The 23,922-nt window shown below is 40.4% G+C and overlaps 1 protein-coding gene across 8 annotated transcripts in view; it reads right to left on the bottom strand.

Annotated features, from left to right (window-relative positions):
• SPATA5 (spermatogenesis associated 5) overlaps window positions 1-23,922 on the bottom strand; it is a 227,248-nt gene that overhangs the window by 29,083 nt on the left and 174,243 nt on the right. The gene's annotated exons all lie outside the window — the stretch shown is intronic.

The following is a 23,922-nucleotide window of genomic DNA, read 5'->3' as shown; positions in this document are numbered from 1 at the left end:
GTGTGTGTGCATGTCCAGAGCTTCCCTTCGGCGCTGCACAGGGACATAACGTGCCATGCCGCCTGCATGCATCTACCTGACCAGAGCCACGGCTCCTGCTGGTGCCTTTCCGTGGTGGCCACAGCTGCCCCAGGGGGCCACGGCAGAGGCCGCGTCCTTCTTCTGCCCCCTGCTCCGGGCTCAGCCAGAAAGGCTGGATGTTGGATTCGCCGCGCAACTGGCCAGAGGCGGCATGGCAGCAATTCCCCCGCAGGGGAGCGAGGCAGCGGCGACCATACAATGCTGCGTGCAATTGCCCTTACAGTACCAAAAACAGAGCACGGGCTGTGCCTGGGCAGCAGACAGTATCATACGTACCGGTAGCTCTTATTATTCTATAAAGCTTAAACACACCCAGAGAAGAGAAGGAAAAGATGAGGTATGCAGCCAAAATTAAGCGTATGTATCATAACCATAGCACATGATGACAGCTAAAGAGAATAAACCCGAACCTTCAGTGGTACACGCTAAGTGTCATCGCACATACTTCTGCTCCTCCTGACATGTTCTAACAGAGAGAAATTTTGAACCCATTTGTAAGCGTTCTTTTTTCTTCTTTCCACTCTCTTAAAAATATTACTAGATGTGGTATCCTTCCAAGCAATATATAAAACATGTAAATTCCAATTTAACTTTTGTAACTACAAGCCCAAAATGCAGCTATTTTCCAAAATGCACTATGTCGATATGGATCCCATCACTTTGGCAGAGACATGGCATAGCTACACCTTTCACAAAAGAATTCCGTAACAAAACGAGTTTTTACATGCTGGGACAAAATATTTTTAAACAGCACTCTCTGCCAACTTCAAGTTTCAGCTATATTTGTGCAACTAAAAAAAAAAAATCACACACGTTTCTATACAAGATTAAGCTGCATTTCTGGTTAACCTCAGAATTATTTCATTTTTATATAAACATTTAATGAGAAAATTTAACTTCTTCCCTTCAATGAGGAAAAGGAAGCCAAGTCACTAGAAAAACAGTCTTTCTATACATACACAAATGTGTGTGTGTGTGTGTGTGTGTGTGTGTGTGAATGCACTCATTTTAATTAAAAGTAATTAACAGAATACTGTGTTCTCACTCACAGTATGCTGTTACTACCAAGGACCTGTACACAGAGCCAATGCTATTTTGCTGAATGCCTCCAGCAAGACAGATTGAATTATGCAACTAAAAATCTAAAACTAAAAGACTTGGAGGACATCCTCAGCTATACCTATCATAAGTTTCTCTCTAGAAAAACAAAACAAAACAAAACAAAACAACAGAACAGATTTGGCAGTTTCTACCTTATGAAACCTATCACAGTGTAGGTATTAAGTAGTTGCTTTGGCTTGCTCTCTTTTCAGATTTTGAGTTAGACAGATATGCAGCTGGGTGATACATTGAGCATATTCTGTATTTCACACATTGAAAAATAATTCATGCCTTTGCTTCTCTCAGACCAATAATTCCTTTCTCAAATTCAACCTGGGGAAGTAACAGAGGCCTTAGGCTCCTGTCAAAACAAAGCACATAAAAGCAATTCTGCAAAAGGAATTGGGAAAAGTGCCCTCTCTTCACTAATATTGTTTCCTTTTCCCTCAGTAACACACAGGCAGTCTAGCACTGCAACTCATTTCTGCTCGAGCAGCATTTCCACAACATTATATCACCAGAGCCCTAAACTTCTGAATCCGTCCAGCAAAAAGGAAAGTAAAAATACTGTGGGTGTTTAAACTCTCCCTTTCACCTTATCTTCAGAGTTTCCAGTATGCAGAATATCGTCTCTGACTTGGATCTTGTGTAGCAGGTCAAAAGCAATTGTACTGGTAGTTACCTATGTATGAGATACCATAATACAATACAGTAAATGCAAACAAGCACAGTTAAAAGTAATGGCCAGAAAGTTTAGGAAATCTTTTGGAGTCTTACTGTTTCTAACAATTTAGATAGAAAGCATACAAATCATACAGAAATGCAAATAAGAGAGATGTAAACTTTCCAGTTTTCTGTATGGCTATTTACACATATGTGCGCATATGGAGTTGAGGCAGGGAGCGAGAGAAGCAAGATGCTTTGGAGGCTGTACAGGGCCTTTAGACTGCAAGATGAATACTGCCCTTACCAGAAGCTCTCCTGTTTTTTATTTATTGGGTCTCAGTTCCTGGCAGTGGAGAGAGGTTTCCCATGGACAGCAATCAGGTGTCTATTTCCCTGGCGGCCAACAGCTCGCTAGAGGAATTGCAGACTGTTTCTAAGCTTATCTCTTGGAGCTTCCAGTGCTACTTACTTGTCTCACATTTGCCAAGAAAATCCGGAAGGAGGGCTAGTGCTTGCCTATACTCTACGGAGGCAGAATATGGCTGGGAGTACAGGCAGGCTGAGGAAGCAATGCTGGTAGCCAAAGCTAGATGACTTAGTGTATGGTTATTACTCCTTGAGGAAGAAGCGGAAAGGCTGCTAAAGAACTCAAAGGAAGTTTTAATGCAAGTTTCCCCTGTGCAAGAAAAGTTGAGAAGTAATTAGCAAGAAAAAGCAATGAATGATATTAATAAATGAAATAAGAATAGAGATCTGCCAACAATTACTTTGAGTTAAGGATTTATGTAAGGGGTATATTTTAACGGAACAGAAAGTCAGTAAAATAGCAGTAAGGCAGGTGTGACAGTGCAACCTGCGCTTCCATGACAGTCAGTCAATCTAAGTCAGTGACGCATTGGTCCCACCACCTCTTTTTTACCTGGCTCCTTGATGACCTTGTTCAAATGCTAACCAGCAGAAACCTAAGCCAGCAAGACAGAAGAGTAGTTTCTGCTGGTTTAGCACCCTTGAACAGGCTCATGCAGGGTGCAAATGAGTGCCACGGCTGGCAGGCAGGAAGGCAGGTTCCAATAGCAAGGGAGGGGACACAAATGTGGCAGCAAAAGGGCTTACACCACACTGGAGCCTAGAGACAAAGTGAGCCTACATACAAATGTTTTCACTTGTGCAACTTCTTTCACTCATCTGCCTATTCAAAAGCCAATGCAAGCTGCATCTGATTAAGAAAAGTATATACCTGGCATATACAGAGAGGCCTTGGCTGGTGTAGGCAGCCTTGTGAAGGGCCCTTTCAGGTGGGCAGCCCCCACATTTCCCTTAAGGATAGTGGTTTTTGACTTGACATCCCTGGATCTACTGGGTCTTAAGCTTTGCATGCATCAGAAAACAGTACTTTGAGTTATTCATTCACAGAACACTCAATAAAATTCTACTGTCAGTAGCAGTGTATCTGCTAACCAATTTTAGTTTCAACAGAAGCTCTGAACAATGTACCTTGGGTGAATCCCTGCTGTGTCTACTGAAGCTGGTCCATAGATAAGTGTGACCCACTGCTTCTGGGTCTAAAATTCCCCTGACCTAGTGAATCACTGAGTGCTTAGGGTGAGGGATTCGTAATACTGTTCCGAAGAACCCAGCTCCATCGCGAGTGGAAGAAACTTGTAACTAATATAACTGGCACCTAACAAACTGGGAACAAACAAAAGCACAGAATGAGGCAGCCTAAGGTAAAATGTTGATTTGTAAGAATCTGTAGTCAGAGCTGCCGCCTATCTTCAGCGAAAAGTGAAGAGTGAACAGATTAACAGGGTACATGCTTTTGCTTTGCTAGCATTGAAACTTGCCATCTGAGTGCCCTGCTGCAGTGGAAAAAACTGAATCCACATCATGTTTGAAGGTCACTTCAGTATTCTGGATAACTGGATCTGTTACTCCTTGGATAACAGATCTAAGTTAGGAAATTCCTCCATTTCTTCTTTTTCATACTTACAAACTCCTTCTCCGTTTGTGCCATGTTATTGTAAAAACCTCCTTGGTCTCTTGGGTTTCCCATCCCCTTCTTTGTCCAGGCAAGAAAATCTAATGCCAATTTTCAATGTTATGAAGACTTAGAAAATGGATCATCTGCATTTCTATTCACTTAACAAAGATGTTTTAAGTTCAAAATTTATTCTCAGCATTTTTGCAAAAGTAAATAGGAGGAAGCAGAGAAGTCTCCCTTTCTTCAAGGCTGTATGCAGCTTGCTTTTCAATGTTAACAACATTCGAACTTCTAAGAAGTTGTAGACTATCATGATACACAAACAATTTAAGGCCAGAAATTTATGCTTAATAGTTTTCTGCCATGAGGCCCCCCTAGAGCTCTGTGACACCTGCTGTGCTCCATGTTCAACATTCCCAACTTCAAGCACTTGTCTCTGGTGCTCACACGGAGGCCGAGCAGCTCTGGGCTCTCTCCGCACCCGGTGCAAACCCACGCGCCCCCCAGGAGGCACATCAGGCCATGCTGGGAGCAGGGGTGCATGCCTTCCTCCAGCAGTGACAGAGGGAGATAAGAGCGGTTATGCTCTTCACAGAGGTGCTTGAAGTTTGAGAAGGGCTGTGGGTGGACACTGTCGCATACAGTATTACTATTTCACTTCCACTGAGGTAATGTCAGGCGTCGTCCACCTGGCCACAGAAAGAAGCTCTGTCAGGACAGCATCTGACACCATGGCAGGGCCTGGGGCCAGGGGAAGAGCAAGTGATGCCCGAAGGAGCTGCTGCAACTGTAACACAGCCAAGGATGTGACAGAGCGAGCTGAGAGCAGTCGAGGTCAAGAACTAAGGATTAAAGCAAAAAACCTTCAAAAGTCATTAAGAAATGTTATTACAATCAGCGACATGGCTGGTCTGTGCAATTTCCATGCTCTAGAGCTGACAGGTCCCATGTTGGAGGGACAGTTACAAATCTGCAGTTCCTGTAAAGTTTCCTGTACGAGTGTTTCTTGCTATTTCACTGATTTACCTAAAATCAGAGTAAACTCCGCCAGGAAAAGATTCTGCTCCCCCAGCTTCCCACCCCCAGAGAAAGGAGTTCATCAGCCCTCTTTGTGCTCACAACCACTAAGCGAAAGGAGGAAAGAAAGATGAGGGAAACAACTATTACAGAGAGCAACAGGAGACAGACACAACCCTTGGAGAGGGAGGGCTTTTGGCAGAAAGGGAAGAAGAATAGGAAGGAGAAAATGAAAAAACACCCAGGACTGTAGGTTACACAGATCCCAGCCAGCCCTCCAATTTATAGCCTGGAGAGTAAGAGCACCAGGCAGCCTTAGCCCACAGCGCCAGCCTCTTCACTAGAAATACGCAAGTCTAGATCTTCAAAATACCTAGTATTCTGCTTTGGGGGAAGCGGGGCAGATACGCTGGAAAGGCTTATCTGCTCCTCACGCCTGTGGTGTTATGGAAGCACTCCCCTTCACAGGGCCTGCCGTACACGTATGCCTTCTCATGAATTTCCATAAATATTTTACTACGTTGCGTTGTGCAGCCAAGTTATATAATGACTCCATAAAGCATAACCACTCCCCTCAGGGCCTTGCAGCCTCTCCAGCACACTGGGGAATCGCCCAGCAGTGCACCGCGCACAGTGCAGGAGCGCAGAGGAGGCTGGTAGCGACTACAGCATCCCGCAGCCCCTGCCAACTGACCCTCAGCCGAAGCAGCAGAAAATAAAGGACGTCTTGCTTAGAGGGCAATGCTGGCACCATCTTTACTTCGTGCTGCTCTGTCTTCCTAGTACGGATTTCTACTAGTATTGTCCCTGACACCCAGTCAAGAGACGAGTTCATAAGACTTGCCAGGAATTGCCTATGCACATGAGGAAGGGTCAGCCTTCCACTTTCCAGTGTATTATATTTATTCATCTTATATTAGGTGCACAGACACCAGGACTGGGGACAGTGAGTGTTTTAGCCCCTGTCCAAACACTGTAAAAGATGATCCAAAGAATCAAGACAGCACATATAGGATGCTAGCACAGAGGAACGGGTTTGCATTTTGAACCAAAAATAAATGCTATTTTCTCTCTGTTTTATAATTATTCAATATTGTAAAGATCAGGAAATGCTCTTAAAATTTCCTATTTGATATCAGACTTTAAAACTTTTCATGATATCTTGAAGACTTTGTGTTATCAATGCTTTGCTTTGTATGGTGTGAGAGAGTCTTAAAAGCATGAAATGTCACAAGAAAGCTGGATTTCATTGCTTCCTTTTGCTTGTGTAACACCACATAGCTATTACTTACCTCGCTAGTCCAAATTTGTCAAGATGGGCACTCCTGCCTGTTTTAGCAGAAAGTGTACATACAAAGTGTCTAATGAGCACGTTCACAAGCTGCATCAAAGCGTGCAAGACGTACAGTGCAGTCATCATTCAGAAAGTCTTGCTCATGCTATAAGTGCATCTCCAACGCACCAAGTAATGTGTTGCAGTAATGACTTACAAAAAAAATATGGTAACTTTGAAAGCCCCAGTACTGAATGTGAAGTCAAAGCAACGCTACTTCCAACACTGAAGTCGCTTTTTTTCCCCACAGAGCCATGCACAGACTGCAGCTGTAGCACCACAGAGCCCTGAAACAATGTGGGACTCTCATTCTATGTCATTAAATGCTATCTCACTAAATTAAAGCCCACAAGTAAGTCATATTATATCCATAAGCACTTGCATGCCACAGGCCTCTCCCCTTCTGATATTTTACTCAGCTGTGGATCATTCAAAATCCCACGGAAGAAGTATTTCACCATTCGTACTTTTTTTTTGGTGAGAGAAGGACCTTCCACCCCCTCAGTGGACACAGTATTCAAACCACACTGCCAAATATTATATGATGTCCTTTCCAGAGTTAATTTTTAATTTCCTGACTATACTGCATGAGAAATTTTCAAATTGTCTTGGCAGTCACTTCACGGCATGTGCGGACCTAATTGCAGAAGTGAATGCAGAGTCAGCCCAAATGAAAACCTCCAGACTAACTGAAGAATTCCTGCAAAATTAGTTAGCTGGTTAAATTGAGTTCCAGAAAGCACTGCAATCCAAAAAATGATTGCAAATGAAACATAAAGGGTGCAAACCTTCCTTGCCCCAGTTTGCTGTGCAGTAAAGGGAGACAGGTGTCCTAAAGATATCACTCAAAAATCTGATGATTTTCCATTTTCATTTTTAATGCCACAATTCATAGCCCACAGATGTGGTATATGGCTATAAATCTTGGCACCCTCTCCATTATGAAAGAATTTCCCCTAGTATTCAATTTTCTTTGCTTTACCTTAAGTTACCCTAATCATGCTGACATCTACTATCGATGATTATATTAGCCCTAAAAGATCCTTAAACAAATGGAAAGGACTGACTTCCACTCCTAAAAGTTCTGCTTCCAATTTTCTAAAGGAAATTAAATAATGTATAAATCAAATGTTGGGCTCAGGCCCAGGCAGCTGAACATCGCTTTGTCCTTTCAAAGTGAAGAGGAAGTATCTGCTACAGAAGGGACAAGCCAAGAGAAATAAAGCTTAACCTCAGCTCCATGTGAAAGTGATTTGGGATAATCGAGGGAATCTGCAAAGAGGTTAAAACTGGGACCACATACTAACAGGAGAACTTTACATAGTGATCAAAAATATATCACGAGTTGACCTTCACCTTGGGAAGTTAGGCAGCCCTTGCTTTTTGTTATACTGGAGCAGAGTATGAAGGGCAGGAGAAAGAAGAGATGAGCAGGAAGTGCAAAATCTATTTATGGCTGGCATTTGTCATGTCATGGTAATCTTACCATTTTTTCAGCGTGCAAGATTTACAAAAAAGTACTGCCTGACAACGTTACAGCGAGTCAGCTATGCAATCAATGCACACAGGACTTTGCAATGCTTCTTTAGCTAATACTGCAGTACTCAGATTAGTAAATCAGCCACTGAGGGAATTCTCAATTTATGCGACTATTGATGTGGTGCTTGTCCTTCTCTTTAATGCAATATATATCTAGAAGGGGGGAAAAAAAGTAAAAATGTGTGAGATATTTTCCTGGTATTATTTTCTAAGCAACCAATTGCTATAATTGCCACAAGACATTTCGTAAAACTATTGGGAACAAATGTATTTCACAATATGATTTCTCTATTAAAAGAAGATCTTGATCATGTTTACATGGTTTCAGCAAGAGTTTATGCTGACATTTTTGCACACAGACGAGGGGTTTGGGAATCTGAGACCAGCACTGGACTTTATAAGGAGGCTCAGCATAACCCTATTTACATACAACACAAACTTTGATGGAGAGAAAAGACTTGACGTTTGGATATCGATGCTGCAATTATGTACACTCTTGTCCATTTACAAAATCTTCCTATCCTCATCTTTAAAGGCTACAGAGTATTTTAGATTCAATGCTTAGACTTTAAGAAACAATAACCAGAGAAACAAAACACAGCAGAAGAACCTAATCTTTACATTTTATCAAGAAAGCAACATTTAGCAGTTGTTTGGTTTGTCACAACACTAATTGAGTAGCTGGCAAAGTGGGGACAGCCACCTTAACAGTTACATATACGTATCAGTTCAACAAACATCCTGCTTAGCTGTTAGAAACATGCCAGGAAATGCCTCACAGTTAAAAAAAAAAAAAAGGTAAGTCCCCAAACAAAAACACTATCACTTTTTTCTCCCTTTTAAAAATTAGAGTCTATATATACACTCTATTTTGCAGTGTTATTTTAAATGTAAAGTACATAATGAGTGCTACTGTCCTTTAAATCTCAGGAAACAAGCTCATCTTAATATTAAGCACACTTGACTGAGAGGAATCAACAGGTTTACCAGGTTCACAGATTTCAGATTTACCAACAGGTATCCATCCGTTTTATGACAGCTATCAAAAGATTAGAACAGGCTTCAGGAACATTATTTTAGTAAAAAAGAAGCAATTCTATCCGCTGTCATGTGCTGGCAGATTCTTCTATCCTCTTCCAGGCTCCCTTTCTCCCCGCAGACCCTGTGCTAATGAGGCATTTGCAGCTAAGGCTGTGTTTAAAAGCGCAGACCAAGCACAGGAACAAGGGCTTAGTGGGACCACAGGGCTTTATACAAACACTACCAGAATAAACTCCTCTGTAAAGACCTCCAAGTTTTCCATCACTTTGTCTCTGCAGGTTACCAAATATCAGTAACAAGAAGAAAAAAAAACATAAAGAAGGAAGGGAAGAAGTAGGAAGTTTTCACGGAATGTGAAAATGTTTGCCATCCTTGAATTTAAACACAAACAGACACACAATATGTTACTCACACATGAGAAGAGGAGTGCTAAAAAGGGAAAGAGACACTTCTCTCTCTTTTCCTTTCTCCTTGTTTCAAGAAAGCATCCCTGAAAACACACAAGCATATGCTTCAAGTGCCACTGATGTCAGTAAATACAGCTGAAGTAAAGCATATGCCTAAACACATTCCAAAATGTTTATGTTTTTTTTTAATTGGAAACTAAATAGAAGGATATAAATCAATAAAGAGAACATTTTCAGTCAATAAACAAGACCTGCTTAGACTTCAAGGTGATGGTACTTACCAGATCTGCAAAACTTTAGACTCAGTAATACCCATTAGAACTAGAGACAGTTTCCAATGTAGGATCCAACAAACTTAAATAATTTATGAAGGGGCTAAAATGGTTGCACTGGTAGCAGAAAGAGGTCATGGTTAATACCAATGTGTCACATTTCTGTAGTACTTTATATCTTAAACATGGCATTAACATGAAATAGTTAAACGAATTACAGCTAAGATATTATGTGCAAAGCACATATTAGTAATCGTTGTATCCTGGGTTCCCAGACTCTGATGTGGCATGTATTTAACATAAAGATCTCCTATGAACTGCCTGCCTTCATTTTCACAATTGCCCGAATCGTCTGTTCCTCTCCTAAGGTGTAAACCATTTGCATTTTGCATCTAAACGTGCTAATTAAATGCCTGACACAGGAGGTCTGGGGCTCCCATGAAGTTCTGCAATGCAAGCAGAGAGCAGGCAAAAAAACTTGTTATCTCACTGCACACTCCTCCATTCATTAAAACAATTTAGCCACTAAGACCTTCCACCTATTTTTAAATGCTGACATCTCCAGTGAAAGGAAAATATGAAGAAATGTGAAGGTCTATTGCAAGGCTACTCATTTCTGCTGAGGCCTGCTGGCTAGCGCTGCCCAAGTCTGCTGCGCAGGAAGCCGTGGTTGGGAACTCAGGCAGCCTGCGGCTGCGGCTCTCCGAGCAGTTGGGAAAATGGCAAGAAATATGGGATCTTCTGCTGGAATGCAGGAGATGCTTCCCATCGGGACCGTGGCGAGATTAGCCAAAAGTTTCTTCTGTTCCAGGCCCAAACAGGAATCAGCCATTTGACTATCCCTTTTCTAGCGGGCTGAGCATAGGGTTGTAAGTCTTGGCTCCGCCACAGAGGTCATTTTTCACCACGTAGCAAGCTCTCCTGACACCTGGAACTGCTGGCATTCCTGAGCTCCAGACTCTCCGCTAGGTCCCGAACCGCACAGGCAACTATTAGCTCCCTGGATCAGGCTCCAGTTCCTTAGATCCTGTACAATAATGTGAGGGCATGCATGTAGTTTTTATACAGGTACTGATTCTTATTTGAAAGATATCATCTGCCTACTGGAAGCAGCAAGGCACACAATAATCTGCAGAGACTTTGAGGCTGTTACCATCTGCCATAACCGTTTATTATTTAAGTGCAGGATATGGTGCCTGATGTCCTTTCTCCTCATAACGAGGTGCAGGCTGATGAGCAAAGGAATGCCAACAAAATGCTGAACAAGTGTTACTGCATTTTTGACACAGGCACAAAGGAGGGCAGTTCTCATTAGGAATATAATTTGGTGCGAGTGTGTCTATAGCCTACAATGTATTTTGTTGCATGCATGTTTTTCTGAAAACGATCCTCTGCGTGACTCGCCGCTGTAGAGATCTCCCAGCAATGGAGAATATGCTTTGCTGCAGGATTCACACACTTCTGCCACGGCAGCGTGCTCACGCATGGCAGGGATGCTGAACCAGCGCGCGCAGCCCGGCTTGTCCGAGTCTCCGGCAGCTCCGCGGCAGCCCCTGTGCAGTGCTGGGCCCCGCGCCTGCGTCACCCGCGCTGCTCTTCAACGCACAGGTAACCGCCAATGTCACACAAACCTCTGGGGCACTTCGTAATTCAGCACCGGCTCCAGTAACTGCAGTGGGAATTACTCTACTGGGATTTAATTCCTTGGTAACAGAGAGGATTGGATCCTAAATTAGCAATTTATGGCTTTCATTAGGCTTATTCATCCTCAGGCCAATTTATCTTCTGGCGTAACTCCACTGGGGATCGTGCCAGCAAGAAGTTTGGCCTAATATTTTCAAATTCATTTCTGCAGTATAATCTTTGTATGGCTTTGGGAAGACTATTTGTATATCCTGTAATAGACCTTGCAGGAGCAAATATCAATTCTGGAGAAAGATTCTGACTACGCAACTGCTCTTTCAAGATAAAAAAGGGTAGCTGAGAATATGGACAGAAGATTCAGATTGAAATATGTTTAACAAATGTGGAAAGTTAATGCTGTCCTGTACACTGCTTTGTTAGTTACTAGTATCTAAATATTCTCCGTGGTTAAAAGTATATTAATGAGCTGGAAGACAAAGTGATCTAATCAGAAGAGATCAGCAGTAATTTATCCTGCAGATGATTTACATGCAGCAGCCATGTGTGTTTGTTTATGATCTCCACATCTGGTAATGAGTTTTTGACATGACAGAAAGCTCCGGTAGAAAAATGCACCCTGTTCCTCACACTGACTAATTAACACTCTACTTAATCTGGAAAAAAGGCACTTGAAAAACAAACGCTAACTGTCAGTGGACCATAAAGAATAGGTAACAACTAAATCACACAGTGTAGGCCTAAAAACTGTTGTAGCAACCTCACAAGCATAAAAAGGTGATTTTGTAACTCCCACAACGTTGTAAGAGTGTGAGCACACATATACGTCTAACGCTATGCCAACAGAAACAGTACCTTAATACTTTCATCTTTTCTAGAAGAGAAGCATAAGTACACGTTTTCTCCTTGCAGCAGAGTTTTCCTTTTGTACCACTTCAAGAGCAACAGACCTTAAATACCTGCAGAGATGGTCAATGCCTACACTATAATTTGCAGGAATCACGAAATAAAGTAAGTAATGTTGGAGCTAAAATATCCCCCCTCATTCACACACTGGGCATTAAACTATGATTTGCATTTACAAGTTACCTGAAGTAACGCTGTTGGTTATCGCCTTCCACCTCTTATTGACAATTTATAAAATAAGCAGTAAATCGTGTTTTCCAAAAGTGACACTGAGCGGAGAGGCAGTTGGTGTAAAGATGGTTAGACATCAAATCCCCATAAAAAAATCAGTGAAGATGTGGTGTTCAAATAGTCCTCTACCTACGAGGAGTTTGGCTGGCTGCTAGTGCCAGGAGTTGGGGGGTTTGGTGTCCTCAGCTCCCACTGAAGTCATTCCTTTGCTTTTAGTCATTTCACCAAGACTTTGTCGACACAGGATGTTATTCTGGAACAGCTACTGCATTTAAATTCACACCCTATCTCATTCCAGGATAACTTCCTTACATTGACATGCCCTTAGAAGTACAAGAAAGAGCATTCGTCTGTGGCTGCATTTAGCCCTAGGCTGAAGTCTCACGAGGTAACAGAGAATAGAGATTTGGCTTTATCTTATAAACGGTGCTAATATATATCACCACCCTTTGGAATGAAACCAACTTTTTCTCTCTAATCTCCCAATCATTTCCCACAGAAAGTGTGTACTTTCTCGAGCCCATGAAAGAAGGCAAGGACACTAGGAGAAACAGAGAGCTTGCAGGGCATGGAGAGCCTGCGTGAGCTGCATCCAAGAGCAAATTGCCCAGCCTAAGATACTGGAGCTACGAAATGGCTTCTTTCAGTGACTGAGAAACTACCATGATGGTTAAAAGAAAAAATATTTAGGCTACAAGTACTGAGAAACTATATTGCGGAGCCTTGGGACTGATTCCCCAGCTGGAATTAAAGGTAAGGTAAAACAGATAAACATGGAGCAAAAAATCACTAGAGATTGAAGCTTTTCATGCATATTGAACTGAAAACGTTAAAGTAAGGTTTCTTCTGCCAAACACAACTCCTACCCTCCCACTCATACTCTCAGTGCACCAAGTTCAAACCTCAGGAGTTCTTGCGGGCTCTTTAACTGTATTAGAAAATGCATTTTTGCAGTCTGCACTGATCAGATTTCTAACCATATCCCACAGAGCTGTTTATCTGCAATGTTCCTATCTCTCCAGAATAATCCAGCAAAGAGGTTAAGTAAATGTCCTGACACAGGTGACGAGGACCAAGCACTGAACTAGCTGTCAGAGGGGCATATTCTGCACATGCATCCATGAGGTACGAACGGGTAAGGCAGGCGGGTAACGACAGAAAAGGGTGGCTTGTCAAAATGGAACCAGTAATTCCCAAAACCCTTTGGTTTTAGGAAAAGGCTATGCAGGCTGAATTCTGCAAAGAGTAGAGTCAGCCTCTCCTGCAGCACTAAACGCAAATTAGCAAATGGCACATGATTTCTGGAGATTACTAGTTTTCTCTGCACTTCCCCATCAACGTGTTTTTGATAGAGATTTAGTTTATTTTCTTTTGTTGGTGCCTGTACCTCAGTGGGTTCTTAGGTCTATAGAGCGTGTCTGTTCCACTCAGATTAATTCTTTCTTTTCTTTTCCTCTGAGAGAAAACAACTCACAACTTTAAATCACACAGGGCTGCAGTTTTAGTGCTGCAGAATCCCCATTTACCCGCTTCTTTTCTTTCCTCAATGCTTCTCTATCCGATTTAATGTTTGCTTGCAGAACATATAGGAAATGTAGGGAAAGAACGCATCCGGGTTCATGTTCAGAATAAATACTTTTTATGACTATTCCCATGACCTGCAGCAATAGACTAAATTAGTCACCCACAACTATGTATAATCATACAATCATTTAAATAAATTTTCAAAACAGAATACTTTTTAAGATACAGATCAACTAAATATTCCTCTATAGACTGTCTAACACCTATTTCCTACAATACTATCATTTCCACCTGAGAAAGAAAGTGCTATCTTTCAGGTGTGGAGTCCTCCCTCAAAACTACTGTGCTGGAATATAAATATATGGTTCCATGTGAAAGTGCAGCTTACAGACTATTAATGCTACCTGGTCAGCTCAATTTTCTTAATGAAAGAATAATAAAGAATTGCTGTAAGAAAAGAACTGAAAATCGATGTTGATAGTGAGGCATAAGTGACATTTATCAATAAGTGCAAAAAAACAATTTTTGGCAGTTTTCTCTGCCCATTCCAGAAAACACACAAAAAAAATTCCCTCTAATTTTCCATAAGCAGAATTTTAAACATTTCCTTTTGAACAGATAACAGAATATTGCCCAAATGTAATATCTCATTTAAACAAAAAACAAATAAACAAGGGTTTAAATTCAACCTCACCCATTACACTTAGCAGCAAGATTGAAAGGAAATCTTGAACAAAGTCATTTTGAATTGAAAGACTTAAAATATTTCCAAGCTGAAACATTCTGAATTCTTTTTCTAACACAAAATTCATTTGATGACACAAACCTAAATTTATTAATCAGTTCAGTGTTTCTAAATCTTCATTTTTCACCAGAAGAAAGTCTTAAGCAAAATTTATAATTGCATTTTTTCTCTGCAACAGTCAGACAGCTCTGTTTTGTACTACCTCAGTTTACTGTGGATTTTTTTTTTTTTGTCATTTAAGAATCTTTGGGTTGAAGAAAAATCCGATGCACCCCTTCTGTTTTGGGAGATCTTCCCAATAATCTTTTAAGAGTGACTGCACATTTGCCTGCAGCAGCCGAGAGTGAGGAACGCTCCGGGCCCTTGCCGCGGGTGCGCCCGCTGCCACTGCCACTGCCCGCGGGCAGCAGGAGCGGGCCGTCCCACCGGCTTGGCGGCGCCTTCTTGCAGAGCGCCTCATCGGCCAAATGGACCAATTGCATAATATTATGAGACTTAACCCAAATACATGGAAATCTTCCTTCTGTTACCATCATACCCAAGAGATGAAAAAATACAGAGATTTCATAAGTTAACTTGGCTTTTTATAGCTCTTTTTTTTATGAAGTGGAGGTTGGGTATTATTTCTTCAGGCAAATGGTGGACTACTGTTGTAAACCTCTGAAAAGGAAAGGGGTTTTGGTTTTCTTAAGAAATGATTTCCCCATATGGTTCTGAGATGGTGTGCGAGGGTTTCACGATATACTATAAAGTCTTTCTTTCTCACCACAACTTTGTAGTTCAGCAAAGCACTCAAGCAAATGCTCAGCTGTAAGCGCGTGAGCAAATTTACTCCTATTCAGCATAGAGGATTGAGAGCAAGGAGGGCCTTGGCCTCATTTGTTACACGAAGCACATGGTTAACAGCCTTGCTGAACTGAGGCCTTTAAGTTCCCTAGTTGTCAGGCACGCACAGACGCCCGATGCTGACCACCCGGCACAAAAAGTCAAGCTGTTCTTGGACTAGTAAGTGATCAATCTCTGCCTGCTGGCCTGCTCGCTTGCCAGGTCTATCTGAACTTAGGCAATGGAGTATCTGGAAAATTATTTACAATGACAAATTTCCTTTCAGCAGATTTTCTTGTTGTTCTACTTGTTTGGGGGGCAGAAGGCTTGAAGTGAGAAGAGCCATTACATGGTCAAAAGCAAAAAGTCCCTCATTTTCATGTATGATTACTTACATTAATATGTATGATTTTACATATATTGTACATCTGCATATGGAATCTATTTTTATCGAGGAAACATTTTTTTTAATGAGGAAGACTGAACAATATTTATAAGTGAAAATGTTCAAACCGATGTTAATTTGCAGCAGAAGTAACAAAATGTTTTAATAAAAAACAGTGAAAAGACCAGCCTTGATATTCAGGATCAGTCCTCTCTTATGTTTACACCTTGAGAATAGGCTTCAACTTGCATGGCTTTGCAAAGCTTTGCAAACTTCCCAAGCCTAAATTTAAACTCAGCCTCTATCAAAGAGTTACAAGAGTAAGAACAGTGTTTCAGCTCTGCAGATTATTATAGAGATAGCTCATTATATTTCTGTTTTCTAGATCCGCAGAAGTATTTTTACTCTCTCCACTTTTTTTAAGAGTCTGTACCTGCCCTCCCTTCCTAATCCCCCTACTCATCCAAAAAAAAAAAAAAAAAAAAAAAGTAATACAATCACTTCTGTATATATGTAGCTAATTGTATTCTCAATTGCTGAAAACTGTTTCCTCTCCCTCTCCCTGCATGCTGGGCTTAATTAAACTTTCCTTAAATGCTGTATATGAATTAAAAAGAAACAAACAACAAAAAACCACACTATTTTGAAATGAAAAAAATCTGGTGCTAAAAAGTACTGGCAGGCTAAATATTAGTACAATAAACTGCTGGTTTTTGAATGGTAAAAAGTAAGTGACTAAAAGCTTTGTGTTTTAAAAATGAGAGACTTTCTTGATAGAACACATACTGCAGGGGGGACAGCCTTTCTTTCAGGAATCACCTCAAAAACAAGGATGAATTATTAGTATCAAATGTAAACCTCAAAACAGAATCTCTCTGTTATCATAATGCAAATATTAATGTGCATTTGCTATTCCTGCCAAATGTTATCAGTGCTGTTCTGAAGCGTAAGGAACAACCTGTTCTGTACGGATTCTGACTGGGCTAGGAAAGGACTAGGTTTATCATTTTAGCGCCAATAATGTTGTTTTGTTCACCTTGAGAAACCGCAGCAGGAACAATGGTCCCAGGAGGATACTGCCAGGGTCCCTGCCTGGCTTTTCAGGAAAAGCCTGAGGAGCCCCGGGACAGCGGGATTAGTAGAGCAGCTCCTGTGGTCCAGCATACCGGCCCTGGCCATGGCTCCCACCACCTATACTAACTTACCCTCTTTAATTACTCTTGTAAAGCCAGCAGTTTTAAGCACTTTTTTATAGGCTGAACTACTTCTGCTACACTCCTCTATTTCTTCTTTTATTGATGCATTTAATCACGGTCTCTCAGAATCTCCAGCTGACATTTTACTTGCCACAACTGTTTCTTTATACTGATTACAATTTCCTGGAAGATACATGTTTGGTTTTAACAATCCCTTGACTTTTCCCATTAACCATATTACTTTTTTTATTTCCTGCTTCCCTTTTTGTTTTGTTTTTATGAATATAGATTTCTTCAGTAGCCAGCTGTTTTGTTAAAATAGCCTCCCTGTTTAGAGCATGTTAATTCCTCCTCTCCACCTTTTTCTTTTTCTTTTAATTTAGCAACTTTCTAAGCTTTCTTGCTTTGTTTTTCTGACTCTCTCTTTCAGTGATATGGTGTCAGAATGGCAGTAAAGCTAATACCAGCCATTTCATATTGGCTTCATCGCACCAGAGCCAGGTACTCAAATAAATGTGCGTCCTGTGAAAGACACAATTTACAATAACGTTCTGTAGGTATTTCAAATACAGGCTCTGATTTTGAATCTGCACATTGCAAAAACAGTCATACTTGTATATGGTAATAAATAAGACAAATGGAATATAAAATATCCTGAATTCTTACAACTGATTGTACCTCATAACGCAGAGGGCTCAAAATCGTAACTGTGAACTAAAATACCCCAGGTGTAGGAGGAGGACTGTACCATCAGCTTTGTCATTGCTGTCCTTTACTTAGGCTTCCCTCTTGACTGAACACCAGTGTGCAATCTCTTGAAAAGCGCCTCAATGTGGAAGACCAGCCCAAGCACTTAACCTCATTTGGCTTTGTACAGTCTCCCTGCCACATGACACACACGTTATAGCTATACCACACACGGGGAACACGGGGGACCAAAGCCTCATACACCTAAGACCTTCCTCTTCCTCTTCCATCCTCAACACATGCCAGTCACTGCTCTTTTCCTGCCATCACCATTGCCTGCTAGTGATTGAACCATGTAGCTAACTGGTCCATGCCATAGTAACTAAACAGGAACAAATGTTGTTCCTTCTGTTAGTTAGGTGGCACGTAGATACCACCAAATATATCACTGACTGCCTTCAAAGAGTCTTATGTAACAACAGATTCCAAATTTCAATTTCCACAGGCAAGTCAGGCAAGCATCCTTTCAGGCTTTCCAACAGTTTATTTGTTACCTAACACGATGTGTCGAATGATTCACGAAACTCACAAGAAATGAGAAACCTATTAGACAACCCCATCCATCTCCCAGCAAGTCCAGGACTGTTACAGTGAAATACAGCATTGGCAGAAGAGAGATTTATTGCCACGGTTTCTTAATTCTCTCTCTAACAATTTAGCAAGCTTCCTATAGTGCTCCATATGGTACTTTTAACAAGTTAAAAGCTAGATGTTTAACAAGTAGTTAAAAGTAATTTAAAAAGTATAATGTGCTCGTCATCAAGATATACAGTGCTGAACGCTACTGCTTACTTCTTTTAACAGTTTATAAAAAACGATTTGAGATGGTCTGCAAGCTCCCGTGTTTGCTATAAACGTGGGCATTCAGCAGGGCACACCTACACCGAAGGCGTAACCAAAATGACCCAACACCATGACCGAGAGCAAGCGCGAGCCCTGCGCCGCCGTGCCGTGGTCGGCGGCTGCCCGGCCCCGGCTCGCAGCCTGGCAGCGCATCTGAACCGCCATCGCCTCGCTGCCGTGGCGGGCAACTTGCTGCCGGCGCATCTTTGGAGCTGCGTGGCCGTACTTGATCTCCATATAAAGCTGTTTCACAAAGAACATACTGGATGGCAGTAGCCTCGTGTAGGCAACATAAAGACATTGTAAAAGTCAGCATGTTGTAGTTTACGGTAGCATTGACACTAAAATGAGTTGTACTCAATTTCAAAACACACATGGCCATGTCTCTCATTAGAAATCTGCAAAAAGCAGTAGGAGAGTGGTTGGAAACTTATTCTACATTGAGAAAGACTTAGCTTGGGACTGACTGACTGAAACAGAGAATATGCCTCCTCTTTGATCCAGATAAAATGTAAGGGGTTTTCTTGGTCATGGAAAAATCATTTTGCACCATCAAAATCTAGCCATGAAAAACAGTGCTGGTTACTTCACACATCAGTTGGTTTGACAGAAATGAACTGAGAGGTAATGACAGGCACACAGTGACAGCAATAGAATATGGTGGCAAAAATACATCTCACCTTCAAAATTAAAAATAAGCTTGATACTTGCTTCCTCTTATTTTTGCTGTCTAGGTAATAATGTACATTAAATGAGAAGACATTTTCATCTTTAGGAATTAAACAAATAATCCTTGGATTTAGCAAGCTGAAACATGCATTTGATTTTAAGTGTATTAAATAATTCCATTGGCTACAAGGAATTTTTTATGCACATGAAAATCTCTGAAACGCTGTAGGGTAACAATCTAAACTTTGACTAGGCCAGAAATAAGGAGGTATTAATATTCTGGGCTTTGGATGAAGTGATAAGGATGATGAAATTGAGCTGAAGAGTTAAATACAGATTTCAAACTCTCTCAAACTTTGAAACTTGGTCAGACCCATTTCTAATCAGCAATTGATAATTAAGATGCAATTATCTTTCCTGGTACAGCACATTTATGACATGAATATTAAGTATGTTCATGACAGATTTCAAAACTCTAGAACTCTAAAGTCATTTCGGATATGCAAGCGTACACTGTACTGTATATTTTAGCTCCTTGAAAGGAAGGTGCATTGACTGGGTCTATGGTATCTCTCTACACTGCAATATAAATAAGGACAAATAAAACATAAGCAGCAACATATTTTCACAAATGGAACACTAAGTCTTTAAATACCTAACCAGAGAACTTTTTTGTTCATGTTCATGATTAATTCCTATTTTTCTAGGTTTCATGCACAAATAAGCTTGAAACAGAAACCTTAAAAGTTATCTGTGAAATCTATTACATGTGCAGAATCAAAGCAAGCTGATTGCTGCAGTACACATCTAGTCATCTGGAATGCATAAAAACATTTTTGGTTTGAAATAGCTACAAAATGTAGTACATCTACAATACTAATTGTGCTATGTTTTAAAATAACAACTCTGACTGGATGACTTATTTGCCCCTTCACCTTTAACAGCAAATTCATTGCAGGAGCTAGGGGACGTTCACTTAAAAGGAAGAGCTAGTAGACTGATTTTCAGCACTGCAAAGACAGACCTCTGTATAAATGCTAAAGATAACAAGGACATTAACATTACAATATATATTGATATACTGTCACCCTAATACGGACAGCTGAAAATCCTAAATCTTAGAGAAGTAATTAAACATATGGTAAAAGCTTTTACTATGCTTTCATAAGTTAAAAGGGAGACACAAATATATATACACATTTGTAAAGGGTAGCACATGTAGGACACAAAACACAACATTATTATATTGAGCAACTCAAAGGAATCCAGTGATAACTCTACCTTAGTGATGGTACTATCAATAGATTTTAAAAAATCCCTAACAAAAGTTGAAATCTTCTTGCATACATAAAAGAAACTTTTTGGCTGTTATTATATATTATCCTAAGTAAACAGGTGTGAATTGCAAAAACAGAACATTATACTAGAATAACAAAAAGAAAGCAAAATACTTTTGATCAGGGCTGACATTTATCAATATAAAATAGATTTTTTTTGCCATTGTTTGAAGTAAAAGAAGTAATTAAAGTATGCATAACCATTTTGATACCACAATCCTATTTCCTGTACATGTTAGTAAAAAAATGCCTCTCCTACCCCCTACATGCTGTTCATTAACTCTCCACAATAAACACAGTACTTCCATATCACACATTTGCAAGCACTCCTAAACTACTAAGTTGGGCAACACCATTGCACTATGCAAAACCAGCCAAGTCCAGTCAGGAAAAGGATTAATTTGAAACCCTTAATTAATGACTGAACATTTATACAGCCAAGATTTATGAGTTACAAGGGAGTACGTCCAAAACATAACACTCCCTCCTGCATGCAAGTTCCCTTTTAATGGTAAACAATTAGCCTAGGGTAAGACAGTGTCTAAATTCTCAAGTTCACTTTCTTCCCTCAATTTCCAAATGCTGACAGAAAACAAATCAATTTCATCCTTTTTTCCCCCCCATTTTTCTCATCGTCCATAAGCATTGTTATTAATAAACAAGGATTAACGAAGACAAAATTTTTAATGAAGACAATAGATATTTCCAAAATAAAGAAACCAATCCGTTTCAAAATATATATATATTTTTTTAAGTTCATGGGAGTGCAAAAAGAGCACACAAAAAAGAAAAGACGACTTTCTGGACAGATAAGTTTATAGAACTTATTTTCTATATATGCTTGAAGGAAATCAGAAACAAGAAAAGGAAGGCCATCTATAATATATATATCACACTACATGCAAAAAAACCTCTCTTAAAATCTAGAAAATCTCACTTTTTCTTCTTTGAGTTATTTCACTCAACTCCCAAATACTTTTGGAAATTTAGTATCACCAAATGTTACAAATGGAGAATAAGATTTCTGTTTTAAACACTTTGATTACATTCCGTTTGGGAACATAAGCACTGTAGCGCTTTTTTTGAAGAGAACTGATGTCTTATTATGGTGAGAGCTTACTATCTGAACATTAAAACAAGGCTGCCAACTCTTCTTTGAAAGTCCTCAGGCCTTAAACTAGAAAAGTCAAAATCAGGAAAAGTTTTGTTCTCTCTTGTTTACACTAAATTACTGAACACATTTTCTTGCCTGCAAATTTTGTTCCTCTAATAAAGGACTGTGGTTTGGTTCTCTCCCCCCCAGTTTATATAACATGTAACTAAGGGGAAATGACCACAGAAATGGCAAGAACCCATAAAGCAGTAACACCTATGATTAAACGAATCCGTGAAGAGCCCACGTCCCTGCAGTCGTCCCACAGGCCAACGTTTCTGTGGCCTCCCTGACCAGGGACCTCCCCCAAACTCCTCTCTCCAGAAGGGAGACTCGAGAGGCAACCAGAGATTCAAGTGGCATACCTTTTATTTATTTATTTATTTATAATTTTTAACCTGTTTGGGGCAATGCTGAACATACAGCGCACAACCCCAAAGCTGCACAGGGGCTGGCTCACTCCCATACGCCCAAGGTTGGGTGCGAGAGGTCTTCAAACGCCTCTCTGCTTCGACATGTTGCTGGCATTTTAGTTCTGCAAAACGCAACCCGCCGCTTCAGCTGTTGGGGATAACGCTCTGCGAGCTGGCACAGAAGATTAGCGCAATAGCGCCGTAACAAGAAGCCCCCCAACAACCTGCATTGCCAGCCTCTTCCCTTTGCTCTGAGTTCATGGCTGCGTGAAGAAACCCATTCCTTGCAAGTGGAAGTTGCTGCAGAAGAAAGATGGGGTGGGGAGAGTTTTCTTGCCACAGACTGAGAAATACTTGGAAGCATCCAGCCACAGAAACCCCCAGAGTCTAACCTACGAGCTGGGGATGGTTTTTTGTTTGTTTGTTTGTTTGTTTGTTTTTCATCTCCATCAGTTTCTCATCAAATGGGAGCTCCCTGGGAACATTTCTGGGAAAAGGCAAAGTTGACTTATCCTAATACAAAGCAAAATAAGACTAAAGTATACAAGAAAAAAACAGAAGACAAAGATTGCTGCTCTCCCCCACTATCCCTCAAATGCTTCATTGTACTGTGCAATGTAAGTAAAATAGTGAATATTTTAATTTTATCACCAATTTACTTTGCTAGGAAATGAAGTAATAAATACCACAAAGCCAATCTCTATAAGAAGACAACTACACCGAAATCATAACTAAATCCCCCTTCCCTAAACAAGAAAATTAAATATCAAACAAAATCCAAAGCAGCTCTTTTGAACTGAGCAAAATGCTCTTAGTTCTTGTCACCTGAAACTGGGGATGTCAAGACCAAGTAACTACTGCAGTCGTCCTGGGTTTTGCTCTGTTTTCTTCCATTACAAGTGGTCAACCCAGATCTAATGGCTCTCTTCTATACATGTAGTGTCTTAACAAACTACAGAAGACCTGAAAGGTTTTTTCTACCTTCGAGTCCTTTACCATTTCATTATTCAAAGGCAGAGACAAAAAGTTTAGGCTGAGAACTAAGTGATAGTTTGAAACAGAATAATTAAAAAGCAGAATGGTCCACAGAATTGCTTTTAACATAACTAATAATTTGCTGTGGAGTTATTACTGTACTGTTTCCATCTGCCAATAACCATTTAATCCTTTTGCCAGAGGCAATCTAAAGTTTAATGTATTTCCATATGTATTTTAGGGAAACAGTAAAAGATAACTCGGAAATAAGAACTTCCAATTTTTGACAAAAATCTAAGTTACAGTAGCGCATATAGCCACCAGCCTTTTCATAGTGCTAAGAAACATTATTTGGCAGCTTCTACTCTAGGCAATGGTTTGAATGTTAAGATCAAAGTTTTGTGCAAATAGAAAATTGTTGTTAGGATCCAAATATGAAACAGAGTCAGATACAGATAGCTCCCCTTAAATGCCTTCTTTAATAAGAGTGCAACTCTCATTCCCACGAAAACCTCAGGGACTCTGCAAAAACAGAAGTTACATGACAAAAATGAAACACTCCCTGTTTGACAATGTTGGTATGCTGCGAATACTGGAAAGATTAGTTTCTTTTATAGGAGAAAGCCGTGGAAGCAGAATTTTTGGTGCATGTTTTATACATATGTAGCTTTAATAATGACAGCTTCTAAGTCTGAAATTCAGTTTAACATCTTTTATTCACAATATGCACAGTCTGATGGCAGACGTCGATTTTATTAGAAGTTTCAGAATTTTCTGATCAGAAACAATTCTTGCACTGATGACTGCAAATGGCAAACATCCTATTTTATATGTACACAAAGATACTAATATAGATTCAGTATTTTAATTCATACACACACCCCTCTCCAATCT

This window comes from Apteryx rowi, unplaced genomic scaffold (assembly GCF_003343035.1).
Source record: "Apteryx rowi isolate R43461 unplaced genomic scaffold, aptRow1 scaffold_55, whole genome shotgun sequence".
Classification (NCBI taxonomy): Eukaryota; Metazoa; Chordata; class Aves; order Apterygiformes; family Apterygidae; genus Apteryx; species Apteryx rowi.
This window is presented reverse-complemented; position numbering and strand designations above follow the sequence as displayed.